This window comes from Cricetulus griseus (assembly GCF_003668045.3).
Source record: "Cricetulus griseus strain 17A/GY chromosome 1 unlocalized genomic scaffold, alternate assembly CriGri-PICRH-1.0 chr1_1, whole genome shotgun sequence".
Lineage (NCBI taxonomy): Eukaryota > Metazoa > Chordata > Mammalia > Rodentia > Cricetidae > Cricetulus > Cricetulus griseus.
This window is the reverse complement of record NW_023276807.1, coordinates 260,646,224-260,670,649: the sequence shown is the minus strand read 5'-3', so window position 1 is coordinate 260,670,649 and position 24,426 is coordinate 260,646,224. Positions and strand designations below refer to the sequence as shown.

Below are 24,426 nucleotides of genomic sequence, written 5' to 3'. Positions count from 1 at the left end.
AGAAAGAAGGAGAAAAAGCCATAAAATTGCAAAATTGCTTGTTTCAATCTGGCCATTGGCAATCATGTCTCCCACTATTAGTCACAAGTGAATCTATGGTAACTCAAGTTTAATAAATGCTAATAGGCTACAGAAAATCAGCACTTTGATGTTCTATTATTCTTTTCTGTAATTAAGATAACAGAATTCCACAACCACTGAAGAATTTCTACACTGAAAATTCTTGGAAGAAAACTATATTAGATTGTTTTTTTCATCTGTTATATCATTTTTAAGCATCTTAGATTTTATTGCTCACAGTAATGGCAATGTTCTTACATTCTCCCCAAATTGGAATCTGATAACTTAGGTTGTTTTTCTATTTCCTTCTGTCATATGGTTATTAAAATCACCATCAAAAACAAATGTAAAAGGAACATTAACCAGGAATATCATCAGCTCAAGAGGCCTTTATTCGCTTCTAAATTTTTCATAGTAAATAGGTTAAAGATGTGTAAACATTAAAAATACTTCTCTTGAGTTTTACAAACACATAAACCAAACATCCATAGTCAAACTAAATAGAACATATTGGGTGCTTATCATCCTTATAGATCTTCTTTGGGTGAGCCTCATCTTCCATCATTTTGTTTAATTTATTCTGGTTTACAGCCTTAAGTTACTTCAGCTTAACCACTATCCTATCCATCATGACTTTCTGTCCTAGTTTCCCTTCTCATTAAAATAGTTATAACTTAATTTCTAAGTCAAACTGTGGCTTAAGGCAAAGTATTATTTTAAATATATATTTATTTTATAGAAATTACTTTTGTATGCATGTATTTTTGTGCATTGCACTACTTGACCCCATGATTCCTCAGGAGACCAGAAGAGGACATTACCTTCTGTGGATCTGGATTTATGGAAATTGTGGAACTCCATGTGGAGTTTCTAAACCCTCATTTTGGAAGCAAATGTATTTATATCTTTAAAAATTTTAAAGACTTTTCATGCAATATTTTATGACCATATTATTTCCATGTTAGACCCTGATTGCCTCAGATATTTGCCCTACCTCCCCACCCATCCAATGTTATGCCTACTTTATTCTCTCTCCTTTAGGAAACAGGAAGACAAAATGTAAATAAATAAATTAATTAAAAAACAGATTTTAAGGAAAATAAAATGAAAGTAGCACATATAAATATACACACACTCTTTCACACAACATAAAATATAAAAACAAAAAATCAAAAAAACATTATATACAAGGAAAGTCCAGTCAGTTGACAACAAACCAAAGGAATGTGTACCTTATCTTTCCTTTAGCAACATATGCCTGACATAACAGTCTATAAATAGGAAAACTTATTTTTTGGCTAATTGTTTCTCAGATTTGAAAGCATGGTGAGTTTCCCTTTTGACTTGTGGCACTCGATGACAACTTCCAGAGTATCAAAAACATTAGAAAAGTAGACTTGTTATTTATTGGTATGCTGAAGCAAGATGAAAAGCAGGAGTATTGAGGGTTTATAGCACACACTGCTAATGACATAGCATCACCAAGTTCACTCTGCCTCTGCTTTTCATGTTTGGAACAGTATCTTCTAGTCTTTTCAGGTTGTGTCACATGTACTGATAGTGGCATGGGACACATAATCCTAGGCCTCAGCTGTGCTATGCTCAGGAGGAGAGAGTCCAGCCATCCTCACCTCACTAAAGTCCCAAGTTTTTAAGATAATACAACAACTCCGTAGTGCTGCAAGCTGTTTGCCAGATATCTGGTATTTAGTTCTCTGAAAATCCAAACATAACAAGATACTGACAGATAGTTGTTGAAGATGAAAGGGGAAACAGAATATGTGTGAATGCATACATGCATGTGTTTGCTTATGTGTGTGTATAGATCTCTCCTCAGAACTATGATGGCTCCCTCTCATATGGTATCTGATGGGGGAAGTACTTCTGTGTATGTTTATCTTATTGATTGTTAAATAAAATACTGTTTGTGCAATGAGACAGCAAGTTAGATGGGACTAGGAGTCAAAGAGGATTCTGGGAAATGTAGTAAGAAGTGGTGATCCAAGCAGGAAGTGACATAGCAAAGACTCATATTTAAGCAAAGGAGAAACAGGAAGGCTCCCTTTTCCCCTTCCTCCTCCAGTGGCAGGATGTGATTCACTTATAAAATATATAGATTTATGATAATTAGACTGAGCTAAAAGATGAGGAATCCTAGTCATTGGCCAAGCAGCTTTGAACCTAATACAAGTCTCTCTGCATATTAATTTGGGCCCTAACTCGGGCAGGCGGCTGGAGTAAAGCCCACACACGTGGTGGTGGGGCTCAGCGGCTTTGGCAGAAAGATTTATCATAATAGATATCTCTCATCCTGCTCTCCTCTATTCTTCCCACAACTCAACATTTCTGCTACTCCATTTCCTCCTCTCCCCTCCTCATCTCCTCCTCTCATTCTGGCAGCTCCCTCTCCCCTACCCTGATGTTCCCAATTAGCTCAGGAGATCCTGCCCCTTACCATATTGAGGGGTCCAAGCATTTTTCCATTAGGGTCTTTCATGTTTCCTAGTTACTTTCATGAAGAGGATTGTAGACTGGTAATCCTTTTCTCTATGTCTAAAATTCATACCATGTTTGTCTTTTTGTGACTGGGTTTCCGCACTCAGGATGGTTTCTTCTAGTTCCATACATTTGCCTGTGAATTTCAAGATTCCATTGCTTTTTCCTCCTGAGTAGTACTGCATTGTATAAATGGACCACATTTTCTCTATCCATTCTTCACTTGAGGGGCATCAACATTGCTTCCAGTTTCTGGCATTACAAACAATGCTGCCATGAATATGGTTAAACATATGTCCTTGTTGTTTGAACTTGCATTATTTGGGTATATGCCGAAGAAAGGAATTCCTGGATCTTGAGGTAGACCGATTCCCATTTTTCTGAGCAACCACTATACTGATTTCCAAAGTTTTCTTACAAGTTTGCACTCCCAGCAGCAAAGGAGGAGTGTTCCTTTTTCTCCACATCCTCTCCAGCATAGATTGTCATTCGTGTTTTTGATTTTAGCCATTCTTGCTGGTTTAAGACGGTATCTCAGAGTTGTTTTGAGTTGCATTTCAATGATGGCCAAAGATTTTCAGCACTTTCTTAAGTGTCTTTCAGGCATTTCAGATTCCTCTGTTGAGAATTCTCCATTTAGTTCTGCACCCCACTTTTTAATTTCATTGTTTGGTGTTTAGTTGGCTACCTTCTTGAGTTCATTTTATATTTTGAAAATCAGCCCACTGTCAGATGTGGGGTTGGTGAAGACCTTTTCTCATTCTGTGGGCTGTCGATTTGTCTTACTGACTGTGTCCTTTGCCGTACAAAAGCTTTTCTGTTTCAGGGGGTGCCATTTATTAATTGCAGGTCTCAATGTCTGTGCTACTGGTGTAATGTTCAGGAAGCAGTCTCCTGTGCCAATGCTCTCAAGGGTATCTACCATTTTCTCTTCTAGAAGATTCAGTGTTGCTGGACTTATGTTGAGACCTTTGATCAAATTGCACTGAAACTTTGTGCATGGTGACAGATATGGATCTATCTGAAATCTTCTGCATGTCTGAATCTGGTTGTGACAGCACAATTATTTGAAGATGCTATCATTTTTCCATTGTATAGATTTATTATCATTATCAAAAATAAGGTATTTGTAGGTGTGTGGGTTAATATCATGATTTTCAATTCGACTCCATTTGTCTATCTACCTATTTTGTGCCAATACCAAGCTGTTTTTAGAAATATGGCTCTGTAATATTGCTTCAAGTGAGGGACAGTGAAACCTTCAGAAGACCCGTTATTGTACAGAGTTGTTTTGTTATTCTGGGTTTTTTGTTTTCCATATAAAGTTGAATATTGTTCTTTCAAGGTCTGTGAAGAACTGTGTTGGGATTTTGATGGGGATTGCATTGAATCTGTAGATTACATTTGGCAAGATTTCCAATTTTATTATGTTGATTCTACCTATTCAAGAGTATGGTCGATCTTTCCATTTTCCGATATCTTCTTTAACTTCTTTCTTTGAAGACTCAATGTTCTTACTGTACAGGTATTTCACTTTTTTGATTAGGGTTACCCCAGATATTTTATGTTGCTTGTGGATATTGAAAATGTTTTCTCTGATTTCTTTCTCAGTGCATTTGTTATCTGTATATAGTAGGGCTACTGATTTTTTGAATCAATTTTATATCTTGCTACTTTGCTGAAGATGTTTATTAGCAGTAGGAGTTCCGTGGTAGAGTTTTTTGGGTCACTTATGTAGATGATCATATCATCTGCAAATAGTGAAAATTTGACTTCTTCCTTTCCAATTTGTATCCCTTTGATCTCCTTTTATTTTCTTATTGCTCTAGCTACAACTTCAAGTACGAAGAGATATTGAGAGAATGGACAGCCTTGACTTGTTCCTGATTTTAGAGGAATCACTTTGAGTTTCTCTTCATTTAGTTTGATGTTGGCTGTTGGTTTGGTGTATACTGCTTTTATCGTGTTTAAATAGGTCCCTGTTATTCCTGTTCTCTCCAAGATCTTTACCATGAAGGGATGTTGGATTTGGTCAGAGGCTTTTTCAGCATCTAGTAAGATGAGCTTATGGTTTTTCTTTTTCATTTGTTTATATGGTGGATTACACTGATGGATTTTCATATGTTGAACCATCCTTGCTTCCCTGGGATGAAGCCTACTTGATCATAGTGGATGATTTTTCTGATGTGTTCTTGGATTTGATTCACCAATATTTTCTTCAGTGTTTTTGCATCGATGTTTATGAGGGATATTGGTCTATAGTTCTCTTTCTTAGTTGTATCCTTGTGTGGCTTGGGTATCAAAGTGATTGTAGCCTTGTAAAAAGAGTTGGGCAATATCCCTTCTTCTTCTATTGTGTGGAACAACTTGTGCAGTACTGGTTTTAGGTCTCGTTTGAATTTGTGGTAGAATTCTGCAGTGAAGCCATCTGGCCCTGGGCTTTTTTTGGTTGGTGTGGCTGTTCTTGGCCACTAAGTACCAGTATTGGGTGAAAATCTGGAGATTTTGATGAACCACAAGACTCCTGGTCCTTTTCTGAGAAAATGTCTCTCACCTTTATTGTGGAGCAGCCTTATATACAAACTTACAAAAACCCCAGGTCAAAGGGTTCACAACAGGATATTGATCCCAGTGGGGTGAGATCAGGAAAACAGGAGGCACCTGTGGTTATGCTGGAAAACAACTCTTAAGAGACCACATGGGGGCTGTGTTCCAACATCTCCCCCTTCTTTATATATAAGAAAACAGTTATCAAGTAAGAACTATAAGATTTTAACCATTCTATATTAGTGTGTTACTATAACTATCTTCAACTCCATAAAAGACCATAGAAGGATAATATATAAACTCTAGAACTGACAGAGACACCTTGATTCCTAGACAGTCACCCAAAGTTTCTTGGTAACCTTGGGGCATCCATCTTTAGCCTACTGGCCACAATGTGTCTGGCAGACTCTTTCATGAAACAGGGAATTCTAAACTGTCCTGCATTGGCAGTTTGTACTCCTCCATGAAGCAGGAACTCTTTAGGCATTTTCCTGTGGGTCCTACATGTCCAGTTTATAAAGCAACAGTTAAACAGTTTAGGCAAGAGCAGCTTCTTGCCCAAATTGGTCATCTTGCCATGTCAACATCAAACTCTATAAGAGTTTCTTGGATGCCCATCTTCCTCTCAGATAATTGGTGTGCCAGGAGCAGTTGTCTCTCTCTGTCAAGAAAAACCCTAAACCATTTAAATGCCATGTTTTCTGTAGGACTTTGAAAGGTTTGGAAATATCTATATATCTAGAAAACCTAACTAATATCAACAAATGAAGATCCATTCCAATACAAAGTATCATTTCTATATCATATTCCTCCTTTTTCCTTTTAAAAGTGATTGACTGTGACCACTATCATTTTTAACCAACCAAATTTAATTGAAAACACCTAATTGGATCACCTGGGCCACTGCTTCAGGGGGTCCTGCCCCATGAAACCATACCACTCTGGAAGCCCGGTAACATACCATCCCTTCACCCTCCATGGAAATAAAAGCAGAAATTTTCGTCCCAAGTAACCTGTACTTTTATCAACTGTTGCTCCTTCCCCAGCAATTAACAATTTAAAGACAACACAATAGCATTCTTTTGTTAACAGTCACACATTTACCATCACACTTCATACACACATGTGTGGCTACACCATACCTACAGAACATACATACATCTTTTGAACAAAAGTCACAAAGGAGAGGAGGTGTCAGGGATGGCCATCCTTACCATAGCTTAGCATAGTGGAGGGTCTTGAGGACTGCCGCATCTTTGTCCATTTCTGTATGGTCTTTTGTAGGGCCTGGGTCTTTTCTTCATCTATTTGGACATATTCTCCTTTCTCATTTTATGTGACAGATGATGTGGGACTCTTTTTTGGAGCTGGGTTGTTAGTGCCACTGGGTTCAGGGGATGAAGACATTGGGTTCTGCATAGGGACATAATTCTCCTCACTGTCTCCAGAGTCTGTATTGGAGATGGAATGGTAGTACTAGGAGGAGCTGTAGTTAAAGATGTGGTTGATCATGGACCAAGACTTGGTGACAGATGACTTGAAAGGGAGCTCATTGATAGTGGCTTTGCTTTTCAGCCAGGCTTGAGGTAGATATTGACCGGGGGTGGCTGGATCTCGTTTCCTTGGCTGGCAAAGTGATGGGGAACTGTGCTCATGAGGATGTCAGAATCTGGGTTTGTGGGCACATAGTTGTCATCAGAGCTGGCAGTATCTGATCAACCCATGATTTAGCAGAGATTTGGAGATTTAGCAGACCAGCAGGCAGTTTCTTCACCTCATGTTGGATACTTGTAGTCACTGACTAGAGGTCTCTGTTGAGGCTGGAGACCTCTGGACGCTGCCCCACAGAGGTGTCTTGTGGTTCTGTGTTGGGTGAGCTATGGCTGACTCCACTAGGAGGTTTCCAAATTCCATACACAGGGTGTTGCTGGGTGCCTTGATGGTGTACATGTCCTCACTATCTGCCTCAGACCCTGCTCTGAGCAGGGGCTGACTGGAGCTGCTGAATTCAGCTGGAGAATAGCAGAGATTATGACTGACTGAAGAAAGGTTTCTCAGGGTGTCAGTGCTCTCTTTAGTTTGACTGAAGCCGCATATCTGGCAGATGCTCTGGACTCACCTATTCATGTCAGCCTCTGTCTCAGCCACCAGGTAGAAGGTGTGCTCATTGGTAATGATATCAAACATAAACCTCATTTGGAGCTCTTGTTTGTTGAAGGTCAGGGTTCTTCCAAGCATAGTGCCCCAATTTTTCTCAGGAGGCAATTTCTCCAGCCAGCCTGTGCACAGAACATCATTGCTGGCTGACTGGAGCCTGCAGCAGGCTTGAGCAGACAAAAGCACGGGCTGCTGGGTCAGCTGGCTGCTGTTGGGTAGCTCTGGAGGAGGGATTCCTCAGTGGCGGATTTTCCACATTTCTTCAATAATTTTCTTAGCATTATTGCTTTATCCAAAGTTAAAATTAAATATTACCAGTACCTTGTCTCTTTAAACTTTATCTCTGTGATTGACTGTGATCTCTATTCCAATCCAACTCTCTTAGGAGTTGAGGCACCCCTTCCAGTAACTTTCCAATCCAACTCTCTCAGGAGTTGAGACACCCCATCCAGTAACTTTACAATACAACTCTCTCAGGAGTTGAGGCACCCCCTTTTCCAGTGCCTTTAAAATCCAACTATCTCAGGAGTTGAGGTATCTATTTTCCAGGGCCTTTACAATCTAACTCTCTCAGGAGTTGAGGTATCTATTTTCCAGTGCTTTTACAATCCAACTTTCTCAGGAGTTGAGGTTCCTATTTTCTAGTACCTTTTGCAATCCACCCTCACAACTCCTTACTTGCTTTCAGCCTTCTGAGGGTTATCTCTCAGGGTCCCCTTTCTTTCCCAATCTCAGTAGGACCTCCACTTGTGGCTGCTCTTGGCCACTAAGTCCAAATATTGGGTGAAAGTCTGGAGATTTGGATGAACCACAAGACTCCTGGTACCTGTGATTATGCTGGAAAACAACTCTAAAGAGACCTCATGGGAGCTGGGTTACAACAGGTTGGAAGGATTTGATGACTGCTTCTATTTCATTAGGGGTTATAGGTCGATTTAAACTGCTTATCTGTTCTTGGTTTAATTTTGGTAAGTGATATCTCTCCAGGAAACTGCCCATTTCCTTTAGATTTTCTAATTTTGTGGAGTACAAATTTTCAAAGTATGACCTGATGATTTTCTGGATTTCCTCAGTGTCCTTTGTTATATCCCCCTTTTCATTTCTGAGTTTGTTAATTAGCATGCTCTCTCTATCCTTTTGGTTAGTTAGGATAGAGGTTTGTCTATCTTGTTGAACGTCTCAAAGAACCAACACTTTGTTTCATTGATTGTTTGTAATGTTTTCCTAGATTCTACTTCATTGATTTCAGCTCTCAGTTTGATTATTTCCTGGCATCTACTCCTCCATGGTGAGTTTGCTTCTTTTTGCTCTAAAGGTTTCAGTTGTTCTGTCAATTCTCTCATGTGACTATTCTCCAATTTGTTTATGTGAGCACTTAGTGCTATGAACTTTCCTCTTAGAATTTCTTTCAAATTGTCCCATAATTTTGGGTATGTTGTGTCTACATTTTCATTAAATTCTAAGAAGTCTTTAATTTCTTTTTTTATTTCTTCTTCAACCCAGGAATGGTGCAATTGGGTGTTATTCAATTTCCACGAGTTTGTAGGTTTTCTGCAATTTGTATTGTTGTTTAATTCTAGCTTTAAAGCATGGTGATCTTATAAGATACAGGGGCTTATTTCAATTCTTTTGTATCTGTGGAGGTTTGCTTTGTTGCCAACTATGTGGTCGATTTTAAAGAAGGTTCCATGTGGTGCTGAGAAGAAGGTATATTTTTGTGTGTTTGGATGGAATGTTCTATAGATATCTGTTAAATCCAGTTGGGTCATAACTTCTGTCAGATCCTTTGTTTCTGTGTTAAGTTTCTGTCTGGTGGTCTTGTCTAGTCATGAAAGCAGGGTGTTGAAATCTCCTACTATAAGTGTGTGTGGTTTTATGTTTGGTTTGAGCTTTAATAATATTTCTTTTACAAATGTGGGTGCCTTTGTATTTGGGGCATAGATGTTCAAGATTGATACTTCATCTTGATGGACTTTTCCTGTGACGAGTATGAAATGTCCTTCATCTCTTTTAACTGATTTTAGTTTGAAGTCTAATTTGTTAGATATTAGGATTGCTACACCAGCTTTTTTTCTTGGTCCCATTTGATTGGAAAAATTTCATGCAAAAGTCAAACAGGGGAGGAGAATACAGTACTTAGCAATATTTAATAAATATTTTACCAAAGTAATTCAATTTGAAATTAGGGAGTTTTCAATAATGCATCATGTTGTATTACAGGAAGTTTTCTATCCATTATACAATGACATTTATTATTAGCATGAGTTTATTTTTCAGCTGTTGAGAAGCTGAGACTTAAAATGTAATTTCTGATAATGTAATGTTTCTGACAATGTAATATAACACCAGCGAACATTGTAACTTCTAGAAATATTCAGAAACTTCAGAAAATGGATTAGAATCCTTTTCTCTATTCACATTCCCACTATAGCATATAGAGGTATACATAAAAGATTATATTTTAAACGACAGTTTTAAATATTATGCAAAATGTTTCTTCCTTTGATAAACCATTGCTTTTTTGTCATGTGTGACATATTCTCAAAAAATAATTTAATAACCACATCATGGAAGCTACACAGTGTTCTTTATAAAGCTATCATAGAAGTTTTAAAGTTGTATATAGGATGACAAAAATTAATTAAAAGATTAAGTGTGAGAAACATTACATTTTCAGGTTACTTGAGAACTTATTTTTATAATTATTTACATGAGATTTGGTATCCTCTTAATGATCATTTGAAAATTCATTATCTTGTCATATCAAACATAATTATTTACACTTTACTGTAGTAAAATATTGATGCTAAAATGCAATTTATTTCCTTTGATTGGTTAATATGAACTCATAGGATGATCTATCCACATGCTGGTATAACAATGTCATTGGCATAGGTTTAAAAATGATGCATGAAATAGAGTTTTAAATAGTGCTATTTCTTTGGACCTCTATTTTCTGACCTTACTATGCAAATACATTGAATCATGTCATGTAATTTTATTGACAAGCCATGTAATACAAACTTCCTGAGGGCATTTCTATAAAGATGTAAAAAGATAAAAATGTAACATGAGATTGCTTTCAAAGACATATAGTGTAGTATTAAAGGTCAGCTCCTAGTAGTTTCCCTTGGTCATCTTGTTACATGACAACAATTATAGTTCCCTTGTACTCCAGCAAATATAGAACTGTTTTTCCAAAGTATTACATTAGCATATTATTTTCTAAATGTTGTCTTTATTAATATTTTTAAACTTAGTTTTATGTATGTATTGATTATATTATTTAGCATATGCTCATTTTACACCTCACTAATTTAATTTCATAAAGAAAAATTCAAACATGTATAATTAAATGTTTTTTGTATTATCCATTTCCCCTTATCCTCTCAGTTCTGTTCCCCACAATCCTCCTGTTTACACTATTTGTTTCCCTGAGTGGTCTCCTTTCTATTTTCAGAGAATCCACAGAATAAGAACAGAGGACGAGAGTGTCCAAAGAACTGAAGCTCCATCCCCATTAATTAGTATCTTCTAGCAAGCCTCCAAAACATGAAGTTTCCATAGGCTCCCATTGAAGCAAGTCATCTGTGGGCCAAGTGTTCCTAAATGTGGGCCAATGATGGACATTTCATATTCAAACTGTGAAAATTACTTCCATCGACAGTTTACTTCATTGCTCAACTGTACTTCATGTTATTTTGCAAATTGTCTGTCAGTGTCAGTTGATAATTTAGTCATAGGGATATCTTATTTTTTGATATTTATTCTTTATATTTTAGTTATCTGTCCAAATACTAAAGCCTCCCATTCTGTATTTTTTCTCTTATCTACATGAACTATTCACTTTGCTCCACTGATGCCTTTTTTTCCCATTAGTCCCATTTTAATTTGTGGGACATTATATCCTGAGGAATAGGAAACCTATCCAGTTACTGCCTATGTCTAGACAAAGTGCCTCTGTACTTTTACTTCTGATAGTTTAGAATTTGAGATCTTATATCAAGATCTTTAGTTCCCTACCAGGTAATTCTTTGATTTTTTTTTCAAACAAAGCTCTTAAGCTGTGCAATCAAAGAAATTCATGTTTGCTTGTTTTGATTTAGTAGTTTTGTTTTGTTGTTTGTATTTTCAAAAGATAATGTTTATGCTGCAGTGAAATGTGAATTATGTTTACAACAAAGTGGAATGTTTTACTGGACAACTCTCAAGTTGCTTGCATAACAAAAGTGGTACTTAGATCCCAGGTAAAATATTTTTGCAAGGACAAGAGAGAAAATGGTAACACTTCTACAATAGAACCAGGTCATACCAAGGCACCTCAGAGAGATGTACTGAAACAGAAAGGGTCATGGATGCACATGGAAGCAGATCACATGGGGAACACTTGCAGGAGTGCACTAGGTCACTGCTTAAATGAGGGAAATAAGACAGCTTAGCAGAAGAATCTGTGACTGAAGGAGGGCAGTGACATGTGCACTTTTGAGTGAAAGATTCACAATGGATGCCATATTTGCAAAACACCAGGTACTATTACTGCACCAACATCTGCATTCTGTTTCCAATGAAACTTACAGGTTTACTTGTTTAACTCTGAATTTTCTTCCAATCAAATGCACTATCTTCTTTTAAAGATAAAATATAAATTCTTTCTCTTGTGACCTGTTGAATAAAACAGAACAAAAATACTCAGTATGAATGTTCAAGAATCTTATCTCTTCAATGAGTGGTTAAATAAGCCTATACAAGGCTTTAAAATATTCTTCATTCTTTAAACAGAAGCAAAGACACTTTCATAGCTGGAGATAGAAAAGTGGAATGAATGAGTCAGGAGAGATCAGTTCATAGTGATTTGTCCATCCATTGTAATTGCAAATCCATGTTGCTTTTATTTCATATCTTAGACTAATCAAATGTGTAAAAAGTCTATTATCACTAGTTAAAAACATATCTTAAGTGCATGTTGATAAACTCAGTGTTGTATAAGCACTCAGTCTCTGAATGATACTGGAACATTTGTTTTTGTTTTATTTTTATTTTTCCATTATCATTACACAGAAAGCAAACAGGTTTCTGGGCTCAAGCAGTTTGAAGGCCAAGGTCTCAATTATGTTTTTTTCCCCTGTAAGTGGTCCTTTCTGTGTCTAGATTGAAGTGTCTTAGCCGAATAACATGGTAGAAGATTGTGCACTTAGTGTCCAGGAACTATTTTGCTTTGGATAAATAGAGTGCTTCACTCTCTTTCCTTTCTGCCAATCTTCGTTTCATAAGAACCAAATTACCTAAATGGAGAGTAGGCTGTTAAATGTCTGAACTTCAAGATCTTAAAAGTACTGGAGTTAGTCCTATTGGGCACGTGACAACAATGGTCCTGTTTCTACTTAAACACCCCTCTCCATTATGTACTGACAGCATAGAGAAAGGTATTGTCCTGAACTACCAATGTTCATGTTCAATGAGGGAAATCAATAACTTTACAGAACAGCTTTTCATTTCTTTACATCCTAACTTTGACTGAAGGATTCATTAGATGGGAGGGGAGGAGGTTGAAATTTCTAGTACTGTTAAGGACAACACATCCCCTGAATATCTTCTTCCTGTCATTCTGTGGTTGCTCACCCTAGAATGTATTAGAATGGCAGAACAAGAAATGTATCTTTAAAAAAATAGTAAAAATCTGTAAACAGCATTAGAAAGGGTGACAACAAAAAGGCAAAGCAATAGTAAAATCTCAACACCATATTCAGCCTGCAGTATTCCCCACAGAAATGTAGCCGCTGCAGAATGAGTGCATTGGTGGGTATTCTTGTGTATAATCCCCACATATATCAATTTCGTCATCTCAGTCTGAAGCTTTTTCAAACGTGTTTCTCCTCTGTTTCTAAAAAAAAGATAAATTTAATAATATGTGTAAGGAATAAGGGTAGGAAGCAAAAACACACAGGACAGCCAATTTAATTTCCAATATGACGGTATCCCAGCTTCTTTGATAGACTGCTACTGGCAGCCTTATTCATGATTAAGCAGATTTATTTTTCAGCTTTCCTAAGAAGTACCTCTACAGTGGTAAAATGTCATTTTCAAATCGGACTATAGCGAATGATATTAAAGGAGACTCTTGTTTCACTCTTAAGAACATTTTAGTAAGATTTAGAAGTGTTAATTCATTGCAATTTGGTTAATATGGGTAAAATATTCAAAAACTTTTGTAATTTTCCAAACACTTTCACTGCTAGTAAAGTATGACATACATTATATGTTAAGAAAGTGTCCATCAAAACACAGATGCCACTTCTGTTTGAAACATGAGGAACATGCACACACACACACACACACACACACACACACACACACACACACTATATATATATTTCCTTATGTATCAAAGCAATATTAATTATTCTGTTAAAACAAAGTAGCAATGAAAGCACTAAATTCTGTAAACTCTTTCAATGATTTTAGCAGCTGGTGGTCAAATAGATTAGGATAGTGAATTAATTCTGAAAGCTTATTATGTTATTTATATAGTCAGCATATCATTCATCTAAAACTCACAAATAGGCACATAGTCATTTAATAATCTTAGTAGTTTTGGGTTCATTTATCTATTTATCTATTCATTTATCTATTGTGGAATATAATAAGATCTTTTTATTCTTTAGTATGGATTTTGATTCTGCTTTCAAAATTTGAAGCTTTGATATATAATTATAGAAATAAAAACAATGCTGCTCAATGTGGCAGCTAAACAGAAATGATGCATTAGACTGTCTGCCAGTTGTTAAATAAACAAATTATTGATTTACCTGTCCTGTTTATAACTCAATTGTTTGTATCTTCCTCCCCAATAATTACCTTGTCAATCAATATGATAGAAAAGGTCAATCATATGTGGAGAACAAAGAGGTCTAACTTGAACCATCATACAACAGGGACATCCTCATGACAATTACTGAAACTTCTGTCAGTTCCAGGTACTTTTGACCTCAATGGAGCAAAGAACCTTCAGAAGCTAACCTCTTCCCATACTGATAAACATACTCACAAGATCCAGGAGTCTGAGACATTAAAGGGGAAATTTTGACAAAGTTAAATCTTTGCAGCTTAAAACACAGCCACTCAACAATGTATAAAACATAATGTTATGATCCCCTACTCTCTGTCTGTCTCTCTCTCTCTCTCTCTCTCTCTCTCTCTCTCTCTCTCTCTCTCTCTCTCTCTGTTTCTGTCTGTCTCTCTTCTTAGTATCATAGTTAAAATAATAAGAATATATAAACTCAGAAGGAAACAAGGAAAACTTTATTGGAGTCTGAAAGTGAGGAACAAATATGACACATTTTGATTTTATCTAGTGAAAATGAAGACATAGGAAGAGGTCAGAGGAAAAAGATAGATAAGAGGAAGAGAGAAAGTGGGGCCTTGGCTTAGTAGTCAAGAATGCTCAACAGTGAAATTGTTGAGCAACTGTGAGTTTATGATAATACTCACAGTGTATAAAGCACAAAGCACAAAGTATTTTAGCAAGTGTTCCAATTTTCTTCTTTTGGTGCTGGGACAAAACCATAACCAAAAACAGCTGGAAGGAAGAATATACTTCTTAGTTATAGTTTATAGCTCAGCATCAAGGTAGCTAAGGTGAGACAGAGAACATGGAAGACCTTTCTTATATAATTCATGATCACCCACCCAGAGGTAGCACTACTCATAGTGTTCTGGATTCTCCTGTATCAATTATGTTTTTTAGATACAATTTTACTATGTAGCCTTGGTTTGTCTGGAATTTATTATACAGACAAGGCCTGCTTTGAAATTATGGAAATCAGTCCACTTCTTTCTTGGGAGTTCTAGTATGATAGCTACACATAACCACAAAAGGCTGTGTCAGTTCTTTCAAAGAACAACAAAACACCTGCACAGATAATAGGTTGGAAATATTAAAGGGATAAATATTTTATTCTTAAATTTCTAAAATAGTCATACTTTAATAGGAGAAAACCACAATTTTCTAATGAGAAGCAGTAAAGTTCTAATAGGTTCACCTTTTCACATGGTTCTTCAAATCTTAAAGAGTGACAATAGTGACACCTTCCATTTCACCCAGGATATTAGATCCAAAGCTTATTATGAAGAAAGAAAATCCAATCTTAATTTCCTCTTGGCCTCCTAATATTTGATCAACTACCTAACAAAACCACTTGAAGTGCTGGCATGGTTCCACATGGCATCAAGAACTTGGTTGGTGGAAGTTAATTTTTGTTGAGTTTTAAAATGATTTATATAATCCTCACAAAGATGAGAGAACAATAGAGAGCTGGCTAATAAATCATATTAAGAAAGCACCAATGATACATTATCTCTAGACTTGCAACATGAATGTCACTTTGTCCACATCATTGAAATTCTAAAGTCCATCTGTGTTAGAGAAGGTCCAGGGTCAGATGATGTTTTTACTTACAAGTAACTTTTCTTCACACAAATAACAATAACAAAACATAGTGACCCAAGCATCTCACTATTTGAACTATTAAATGCAAAGTCATTCTCTTCATTTCACATTCACAAAAGCTAAATGTTCATTCTATATTTTCATTTTATAGATCAGTGCATCTCATTCCCCAATGATATTTCAAGGTTCATCAAATAACTTTACTTCATCTGTGTGAACACTAACTATACTGTCTCCTCCTATACTGAGGAGATTCCCAGACTCTTAGAAATCAACTCAAGGAAATTCACTTCCACCCTAGTTCAACTGTACCACTATTCCTTACAATTAACACCATGGAACTCTTGTTGCTCATGAAGCTGTTATACTTTTGCATTTAATTTTTACTTATATCTCTTTGATATTATTAAACATCATTGATGCTCTTTCTCTACTATTGTCTTCATAATCTCTATTCCTTTCCTTCATCTTTCCTGGAATAATATATGACTTTATTTAAATTGTGTTGTTGAGAAAGTCTGACTCTGAACATTTATATACATATCTAAGAACTATCATAAGGCAATTGGAGCCTATCATCTCTAACATTAATACGGGTTCTGCAGTTTAGGTTTGTGGAATATGCCTCAAGATATGCTACATTCTTATGGTGTGGAATATTTGTTTGATGATACAAAGATGTGCTGTATTCTTTTGTGATATATCTGTTTAACTCTGTATATCTGAGTTATTTTGCCTGCCTAAAACACCTGATTGGTCTTATAAAGAGCTGAAGAGCCAATAGCTAGGCAGGAGACAGATAGCCAGGGTTACAAAACAGAGATAATAAATAGAAGGAAAAAAAGTAGTCTTGATAGAAGAGAGAAGAATGAGGAGTGGGAAAAGGAAGAAAGGAGGTCCCAGTGGCAAGCCACCCAGGGACATGGCTGGCCATAGTGTAAGAAAGAAAGAAAAATACACAGAATAAAGAAAGTTAAAAATACCAGTGGCAAAACATAATTAGAGAAATGAGGTAATTTAGAAAATCTGACTAGAAGCAAGCCAAGCTAAAGCCAAGCATTTATAAGTAAGAATAAGTCTCCATGTATTTACCTGGAAGCTGGGTAGTGAACACCCAAAAGTAAAACAAGGAAACAAAAAACTACAGTATACATTTATTTCCCTCATTCTTGTACCACCACTGGCTAGAACCACAATTTTTTCTACACTATGCTAGAAAATAAATCTTTTTGTAAGTCCTCATCAACTGTTTCTAATAATTAAGTAATCTTTCCACTGTGTCACCTGCTATGTTCTTTGTTGCTGTAATAAACACTTGTCCTGCAAATTGTAGCTATAATTGATTTGTTTTGTTTTGTTTTGTTTTTGTTTTTGTTTTGTTTTTTTAATTTTTCAAGGCAAGGTTTCTCTGTGGTTTGGCTTCCCTGGAACTAGCTCTCATAGACCATGCTCATCTCGAACTCACAGAGATCCACCTACCTCTGCCTCTGCCTCCCAAGTGCTGGGACTAAAGGCCTGCACCATCAATGCCCGGCTTGTACCTGTAATTGAAATTCAATTTTCCCATAGAAGTTTACATTATGAATAGCATCAAACACATGCCAGAATCATGTCTAAGTTTTACATGATTTAATGCAATGTTTTCTTAGGACTCAGAAAGAGCAAGTTATAGGTTTGGAATTTTAATCCATAAAGATTGGCCATAAACTGTTATTCTAATGGCCTGTCTCCTAGTTCCTTCTAAACAATATTCAACTCTCTATACTAAATGGAATAAGCATTTGGAAAAGCCAAATTAATGGATGCATTGAGTGTTTATTTTTAGATTTGTGCATCTTTTTCTCCATTAATGGACACTGTCATTTACATTCCATGACTTTGCAATTTACAACAGGAATTATTTTAGCTATTTGAGCTTATAAAAGTTGTACGGAGATGTATGAACTACTCGGATGGCACTGAAATATGTATCAATTAAGCTAATTAATGAATGAAGAATGAATAACTTTGATAAAAATAGACTATTCTTACTGTAAAGCAATTTCTTCATTCCACAGTAATATAAGAGAAATTAAAATGTTTTGTAGTGTTACACATGGAAGGATTTAATATACTGCTGGATGTTGGAGGGCATAAGCTTCATCTCCTTGGCTTCCCTTTGCTGTGCAATGAGATGCAAAATTCTTAAATAGAAAATAAAGATTGTTTCCAAATGTCTCCTACATTTAATGCACATGTATTCCCAAATAATAAATGTATTAAACCAGCAAGTGGCACTCTCATCAAAAGCACCATTGTTTATACGCCCAGTCTAGGCTTTTGATACACTAAATAGAGAAACACTGCTTGTATGATTCAGTGCTGGAAGGAGCCCTTAGCTAAGCCTTTAATATGTTTGGGATCAAAAGTCGGATAGCAAGCTTCTGGAACATGAAAGAAGGAGAAAGCATTATCCCTTAAAATGATCTGGGGATTTTAGAAATGTGCTTTTGTTAAATTTTTTTCTGGGTTTTTCAGATAGAAGGGACCGAGGGTTTTAGAAAGAAGGCCACAGGACATGGAAGACAAATTGAATTGCTTTCATGCTGTGACCTTGGCAAGAAATAGACAAGCTCAGATGATGTAATGTTTAGGTTTCCTCCTAACTCTAATGTCCCATGAATTGAATAATAGCCAAGTGTTCCAGCTACAGAAAATCATTAGATGTCTTACATATTTGAGTGATTTGTGTGTCTCTGTATGAGTGCAGATAACAAGTGAATTGGAGTTTGCTGGGGATTTTTTTCTTTATTCTGCAATTTACTGTTAAAACTGGCTATTAATCTGGTCTATTGAAGTCCAAGAAAGTTACTGATTTCTTCAAAAATTCCAGATGCTCAATGTAACTATTACTTTCTATTGACAATATTTTAATTTAATTTAATGGCATGTTTTCACACATCAGTGAATAAAATCCTTGTCAAGCTACTTACTATATCAAAATGACATATATCAATCTATGTACTTCTGGATTATTTTTACCTGATATTAAAAATATTTTAATTCTTTGTGTTTTTCTTCAAGAACTGGAATATGAAAATATATATAGAATAAATTTAAGATAACTTGAATAAAAAAGAAAGACTATGGCTTTATTTCACCAATACTGATAGATCTGAAGCCATATTTTACAATATTAAGTACACATTTACTACTAATATGTAGCACACTTCAGTGTTTCCTGTAGAAAATATTAGGGCATAAGTCTATGTGTGGCTCTAAAGTTGGGAGACACTTAGCAAAATGACATGAACACAGCTAAAGTTGATAAATGATAATCAAATTGGGTTTTCATTTAATCCAAGCCCTGAATGGGCTAACATACTGAAACTCTATTCCACAAATATTAATTTAACTTTTCCAGCATTGCATAAGTGATTTGTGGTTTATAATTTAACATCCTTTCCAAAATACTTCTTATTGAAAAGTAGAAATTTTCTAAGTACATGTGAGAAATGAAGATTTCACAAAGGTCTAAAACATGTTTCCCACTAAGGTGAAAGCACAAGTGGCATTTATCATAAGAGGACAGCTTTCTCTGAGTATTTGTCAGAAGAAACCAGGATCACAAGGGAGAGCAAGTATGTCAGTGGTTTTTTATTCTAAGTGGTCTATTCAGTTTTATTTGATGTGCACCGATTGATGTCTTTCCTGCCTGCATGTCTAGGCTGGGTTTATAAAACTTTCATATTGTAAAATCAGGAAGACTTCTGAAAAACCTGGCTTTCCTTAATACTATCATGGCCATCTTCACAAACTCATCTCTCTCCTCTCTCTCTCTCTCTCTCTCTCTCTCTCTCTGTCTCTTTCTCTATTTCTTACTTTCTTGTGTGTGTATGTGGTATATGTGTAGATGTGTGTGTATTCCTTAAGTCAGTATCAAGTCATACTGCATTTCCTAAAATTTTAATTAGCTCTCAAACAATAATATTTACCCAATTTTTATGTCAATATTTTATATTTACTGGAATTTGCATTTTGAAATGCATTACTTTTTAGGAAAACAGATTTCTTTTTTAAAAGTAAGAATTCAATATCATATTTGATTATATTGTCAAAATCTAGGTTGATCATTAATGAGACACTTTCAGTATTTAAAAGCAAATAAACTATCAAAAATTCAGAGATTTTGTTTTTGTTCAAAATCTATTCAATTTAGCATATTGTAGAAATTATCATAATTATAAGTAGCTGTAAAGGGACTATCTGTCATCACAGAGTTGTGCTAAATATAACACAATATTACTTATATTGTTTGGAAAGGATCAGAACAAAAGTCATCCATTTTATCCCCTACATACTCTTGATGAATGTGGAGGTAAAAATCATATTATTTAGAGGATATCTCAAAAAATCCTTTCATTTTACTGAGTGGATAATAAAAGAAAATAGAAGTATATTTTCTCATATTTCCTCATTTCTCAAATGAACATAAGAAAATTTTGTGATCAGTAATTGCTCTAAGAAATAAATCACTAGTAATATAAGCACAAGGATATGAATTCCAATAATGGGCATGACATTCTGCTTGCCATCTGTAATGCCCTAGCTCTTCTGCGCACTGGGTCAAGAGACAGGAGTTTCTCTTTGAATCAACAGCCAACAGATTCAGTGAGACTCTATGTTAGGGGAATAATTAGAAAGTATGAGAGCCCCCACTCTGTTATCTCCTCCAACCCTGGATAGACAGGTGAATATAGGCACATGTATAAACAGTACAAGTTTATACACTACATTGCATATACACACACATACAGAGAGAGATTCACACACATATTAACACAAAGTTTTAAATTATGATTCTAAACAAGAAAAAAAGATTTCCTATTACAAGCACACACACACACACACACACACACACACACACACACACACACACACATTAACTGAATCTCTTTTTGATGCTCATATGCATATTTGCATATGGCTGACTCATTAATAAACTCAGCTTTCTCTTAACTACTTACTTAGGTTGCAACACATTATAAATAAACCTCAGTTCAGGGAAGATGTCAGCGTAGTAAATTCCTGTTTGTTTAATGTAACAGGAGACTGATTCCTGTCTAAAACCTAGACAATGTATTTATTAAAAAGAAAAAAAGGATCACATCAGTTACAAATTCTACTACCTAGCTTCAAAAGACAATGTCATGTTCCTTGCAGCAGTTTAGTCCCAGGTTCCCTCCATAGCTTCTCTAGTTTGAGTTTCAGTGAAGGGCTCAAAACTACTGCATATACTGCCCTGGTGCCTAGCAACTGAATGGATTTCATCCTGAGATCACCTTATCTGGAGCACTTAGTGGACACATCTTACAGCCCCTCTGTCAAGGTCTCCTAATGGAGGAGGAAGGAGGGAAATATGCAGACATTTGCCTACTTTGCAACATACTCCTTTACTTTTTATAAATTCAGAATCTTTGAGGAGTGATTAAACAACACACCACTCTGATCTTTTAATGTTTCATTTCAATCAGGGACAGGATATCCTTGTGCAGAGAACAATTGCCTATGGAAACTTAAGCATTCTCCAGTTGAGATATACATTTATATCACCACAAAAGTTCCTAACTATTGACCATAGTTTTCAGTGTAACTGCCATCTTTCTTCAAGGTCACACAGAAGGACATGAATGATGACTATAGCTGTGTGTATTAAGGTTTTAGATGCTTTGTTTTGATATTTTCTCCGTTGAAATCACAATCCCTAGATCCCAACACTAAAACAACAAAAGTGTTATTACTTCTCATCCTAATCACTCACCTTATTTTTATGTGAGACACTAAGGTTGGTGTATATTCAATTAAATGTAATTTAATTGTTGTGGCTCAGATATGGCACTCAGTCTTTCTAGTCAAACTAATTAGTGTTTTAATCAGAGACTCCCTTCAATTCTAAAGAGGCCCAAGAGTAAAGTCATTTCATGTTTCTAGAATCTGGGACTTTAGAACACTTGTCAGGCAGTTCTTGAGACTACCTGACAATGTGAAAATGGCATTCTCATTAATACCCAATCCTCTCTCTGAGAATTCCTCTGCCTGCTTCTCAGGTTCCACGACCAGCTCTAAGAGAATTTCAGTGGTTCACACACATCACCCGCATCTGGTTAAATCTGTAGCTCTACCCTGTTAAGCTTGTGCCTTCTTTCGCAAGAAATTGCAAAGTTCTTTCCTTGTCAATTTCAGTATAAATTTGTTTACTTTTTTCTTTCCAAATCAAATTAAAAATTGCTATTTTTTCAAGGGCAGTTGGCTTACAATCAATTCCTCTTGTCTAGTCAAGTGAAATTTCCTGCCATCTAGACATGATGTAATTGTCATCAGGAGGAAGAATGAATAGTAACATGTCCATTACAATCCACAGTTTTTAAAAATAGAAACAGATAATTAGATAATGCACTCATAGTTAAGTTATCAGGATCCATCTAAGGGGAAATACTTGGAAAGCCAAATCATGCCAACACTATGTGATTCAGAAGAAGAGTTTGATCATGAATGTTGCTTTTGAGCTACCCAGATTGCTCTGATTGTCTTTTTCTCAAATGTCTTTTTCTTAAATATCTTCTCCCCTTTATTATGGTAAAATTGTTTATGATTCTTCTTTATTTTGCAATGCATCTGTATATCTATGTATCAAAAGACATATTGTACATGATAAATATGTATAATCCTATATGGCATTAGAAAATCATCTACTAAGTCATCTGATTGACTGTATATTAACCTTGAGAGTAGAGGAAGGGGTTGAATCAATTTATCTTACAATGAGAACATCTTAGGTCCCTTGTATTTCTATCCTGTGAAAATAGGGACATCACCTTTGTGCTTTCAAGGTTATACCAAATCAATCAAGAATCTGGAATTATATGAAATGAGTAGACTTAGTAGAAATGAGCACTGAAAAATAATAAATAATTTTTCTCAAAATTGACATTTACCAACAGGTACAATTTTGTTCCTAATTTGTTTACCAAACAGAGAATCCAGGACAAAACATTGTGGATGACCTTCATTCTTATTTCACTTTTTAAAGGTGATATGAGCAAAGCAAATATTCCACAGGAAATTCTCCATACCCTTGAAGGCAGAGACTGTCATGCATAGTTTGGTATGTCCCCTGTGACTGGCTCACAAACTAAATTCCTGAGCCAGAGTCATTTCCTATGATGACAGCAAGTTATTGGCAAATCTCCAAAGGTATAAAATCACACTGAGGCTAATAGTAAATTAGAGCAATACTATTTGGTTTGATGGGGTCAAACTATTTCTCTGGCATACAATACAACTCATCCTGGTACCCTTGATGAAATTGCCTAAGAGTATCAACAATATTGTTTCATAAGCTTTACCACAAAAAGAACCATTTAAAACTTTTGAGAGAGTCTTATTCTTGCATGTAAAACAGATTTTTAGTCTCTCATTACTTATACAAGAAACAATTAAAAATACTTTTTCACAAAATTACTCCTTCTAATAGCCAAAATGAGTGGGTAAGCATAACCAGAAATTGACATAAAACATGAATAGGGGATTCTAGATTTAGGATGATTTATTTGTCTGGATGTATTAAAGGGACAGAACCTCCATGGTCCATAAATCAACCGAAATCTGCTGATCTTTATTACATGTATTCACCTCAGAAAATTTTAAAGGAAAAATGTTGATTCGTGGACAACTTTCAGTTAACACATAAATGAGTTCAAACTCTCCTTAGATATTATGTGGGTTTTGGCACTATTTTTTGTTGTTTTTCATTGATATCAGTCTATGGAAAAATGGTTTATCAATGTCAGCATAGATGAATGCCTGAATTATAAACATCATGGTGTCAATTTGGCCAGTGTAACTTGTGACAGCATAACTGTCTTATTCTGAAACCTGAACAATTATTCCTTGTGCCCTTTGTTTCACTCTCTTGCTTTGCTATGGTAACTTTCAAAAATTCATTGACACATAAATGATCAACTTAGTATTTGATGAAAGATCTTCAGAAATCCAGTCTAGATCACTGAACCACACAAGTAAGTATTTATTTGAATGTCATATAAAATATCTTTTATATAATAAACACATAACCCTTAATTCCAAAGTCTATGTTTAGAAGGCATTAAGAACTAGAAATTTCTTCAATGTGTCAGTGTTAATTAACTTTAAGTATACTAATGCAAACAACACCACATCCTAATTAAATGCTAAAGATCAGCACTTACTAAGGTGAAACAAATTGACAGAATTTTACTTACTGTATAATTGCAATGTTTATTTTAAATTTAAACTAAAATAAATCTTATTGAAATAACACTAATTTTGTACCACATTCAGATTTTATATTATGTTATATTTTACATGTTAGAGAAATCTGAACTAAGGTTATAGTGAAGTGGTTCCTTTGATAAATTGACTGTCATGGAGGCATGAAGATCTCTGCTTGTACCTCTACTACTCAATAACAGCGGGTACAAATACAGTCTGTAACAGCTCTGTGGACACAGAGAAAGGATGACTGCCATGGGCTGATTGGCTGTTCAGTATAGAAAGGTCATGAACTACATGGTCAATGAAAGACCATTTCTGGAAATAGTAAGCAAAAGAGTGATCTAAAAAGAGTAAATGTCCTTCCCCTATAATGGTACTAATGACTACCTTCTATGCCCTCCTAGAGCCTTCATCCAGTAACTGATGGA

General features: G+C 35.6%; 1 long non-coding RNA gene across 1 annotated transcript in view; it reads right to left on the bottom strand.

Moving 5' to 3' along the window:
• Positions 1 to 9,384: 9,384 nt before the first annotated feature.
• LOC103160695 overlaps positions 9,385 to 24,426 on the bottom strand; it is a 53,650-nt gene continuing 38,608 nt past the window's right edge. The window contains exon 7 of the long non-coding RNA XR_003480862.2: positions 9,385 to 11,922. This is a non-coding gene — a long non-coding RNA (uncharacterized LOC103160695). The remainder of the gene's footprint in view (positions 11,923 to 24,426) is intronic.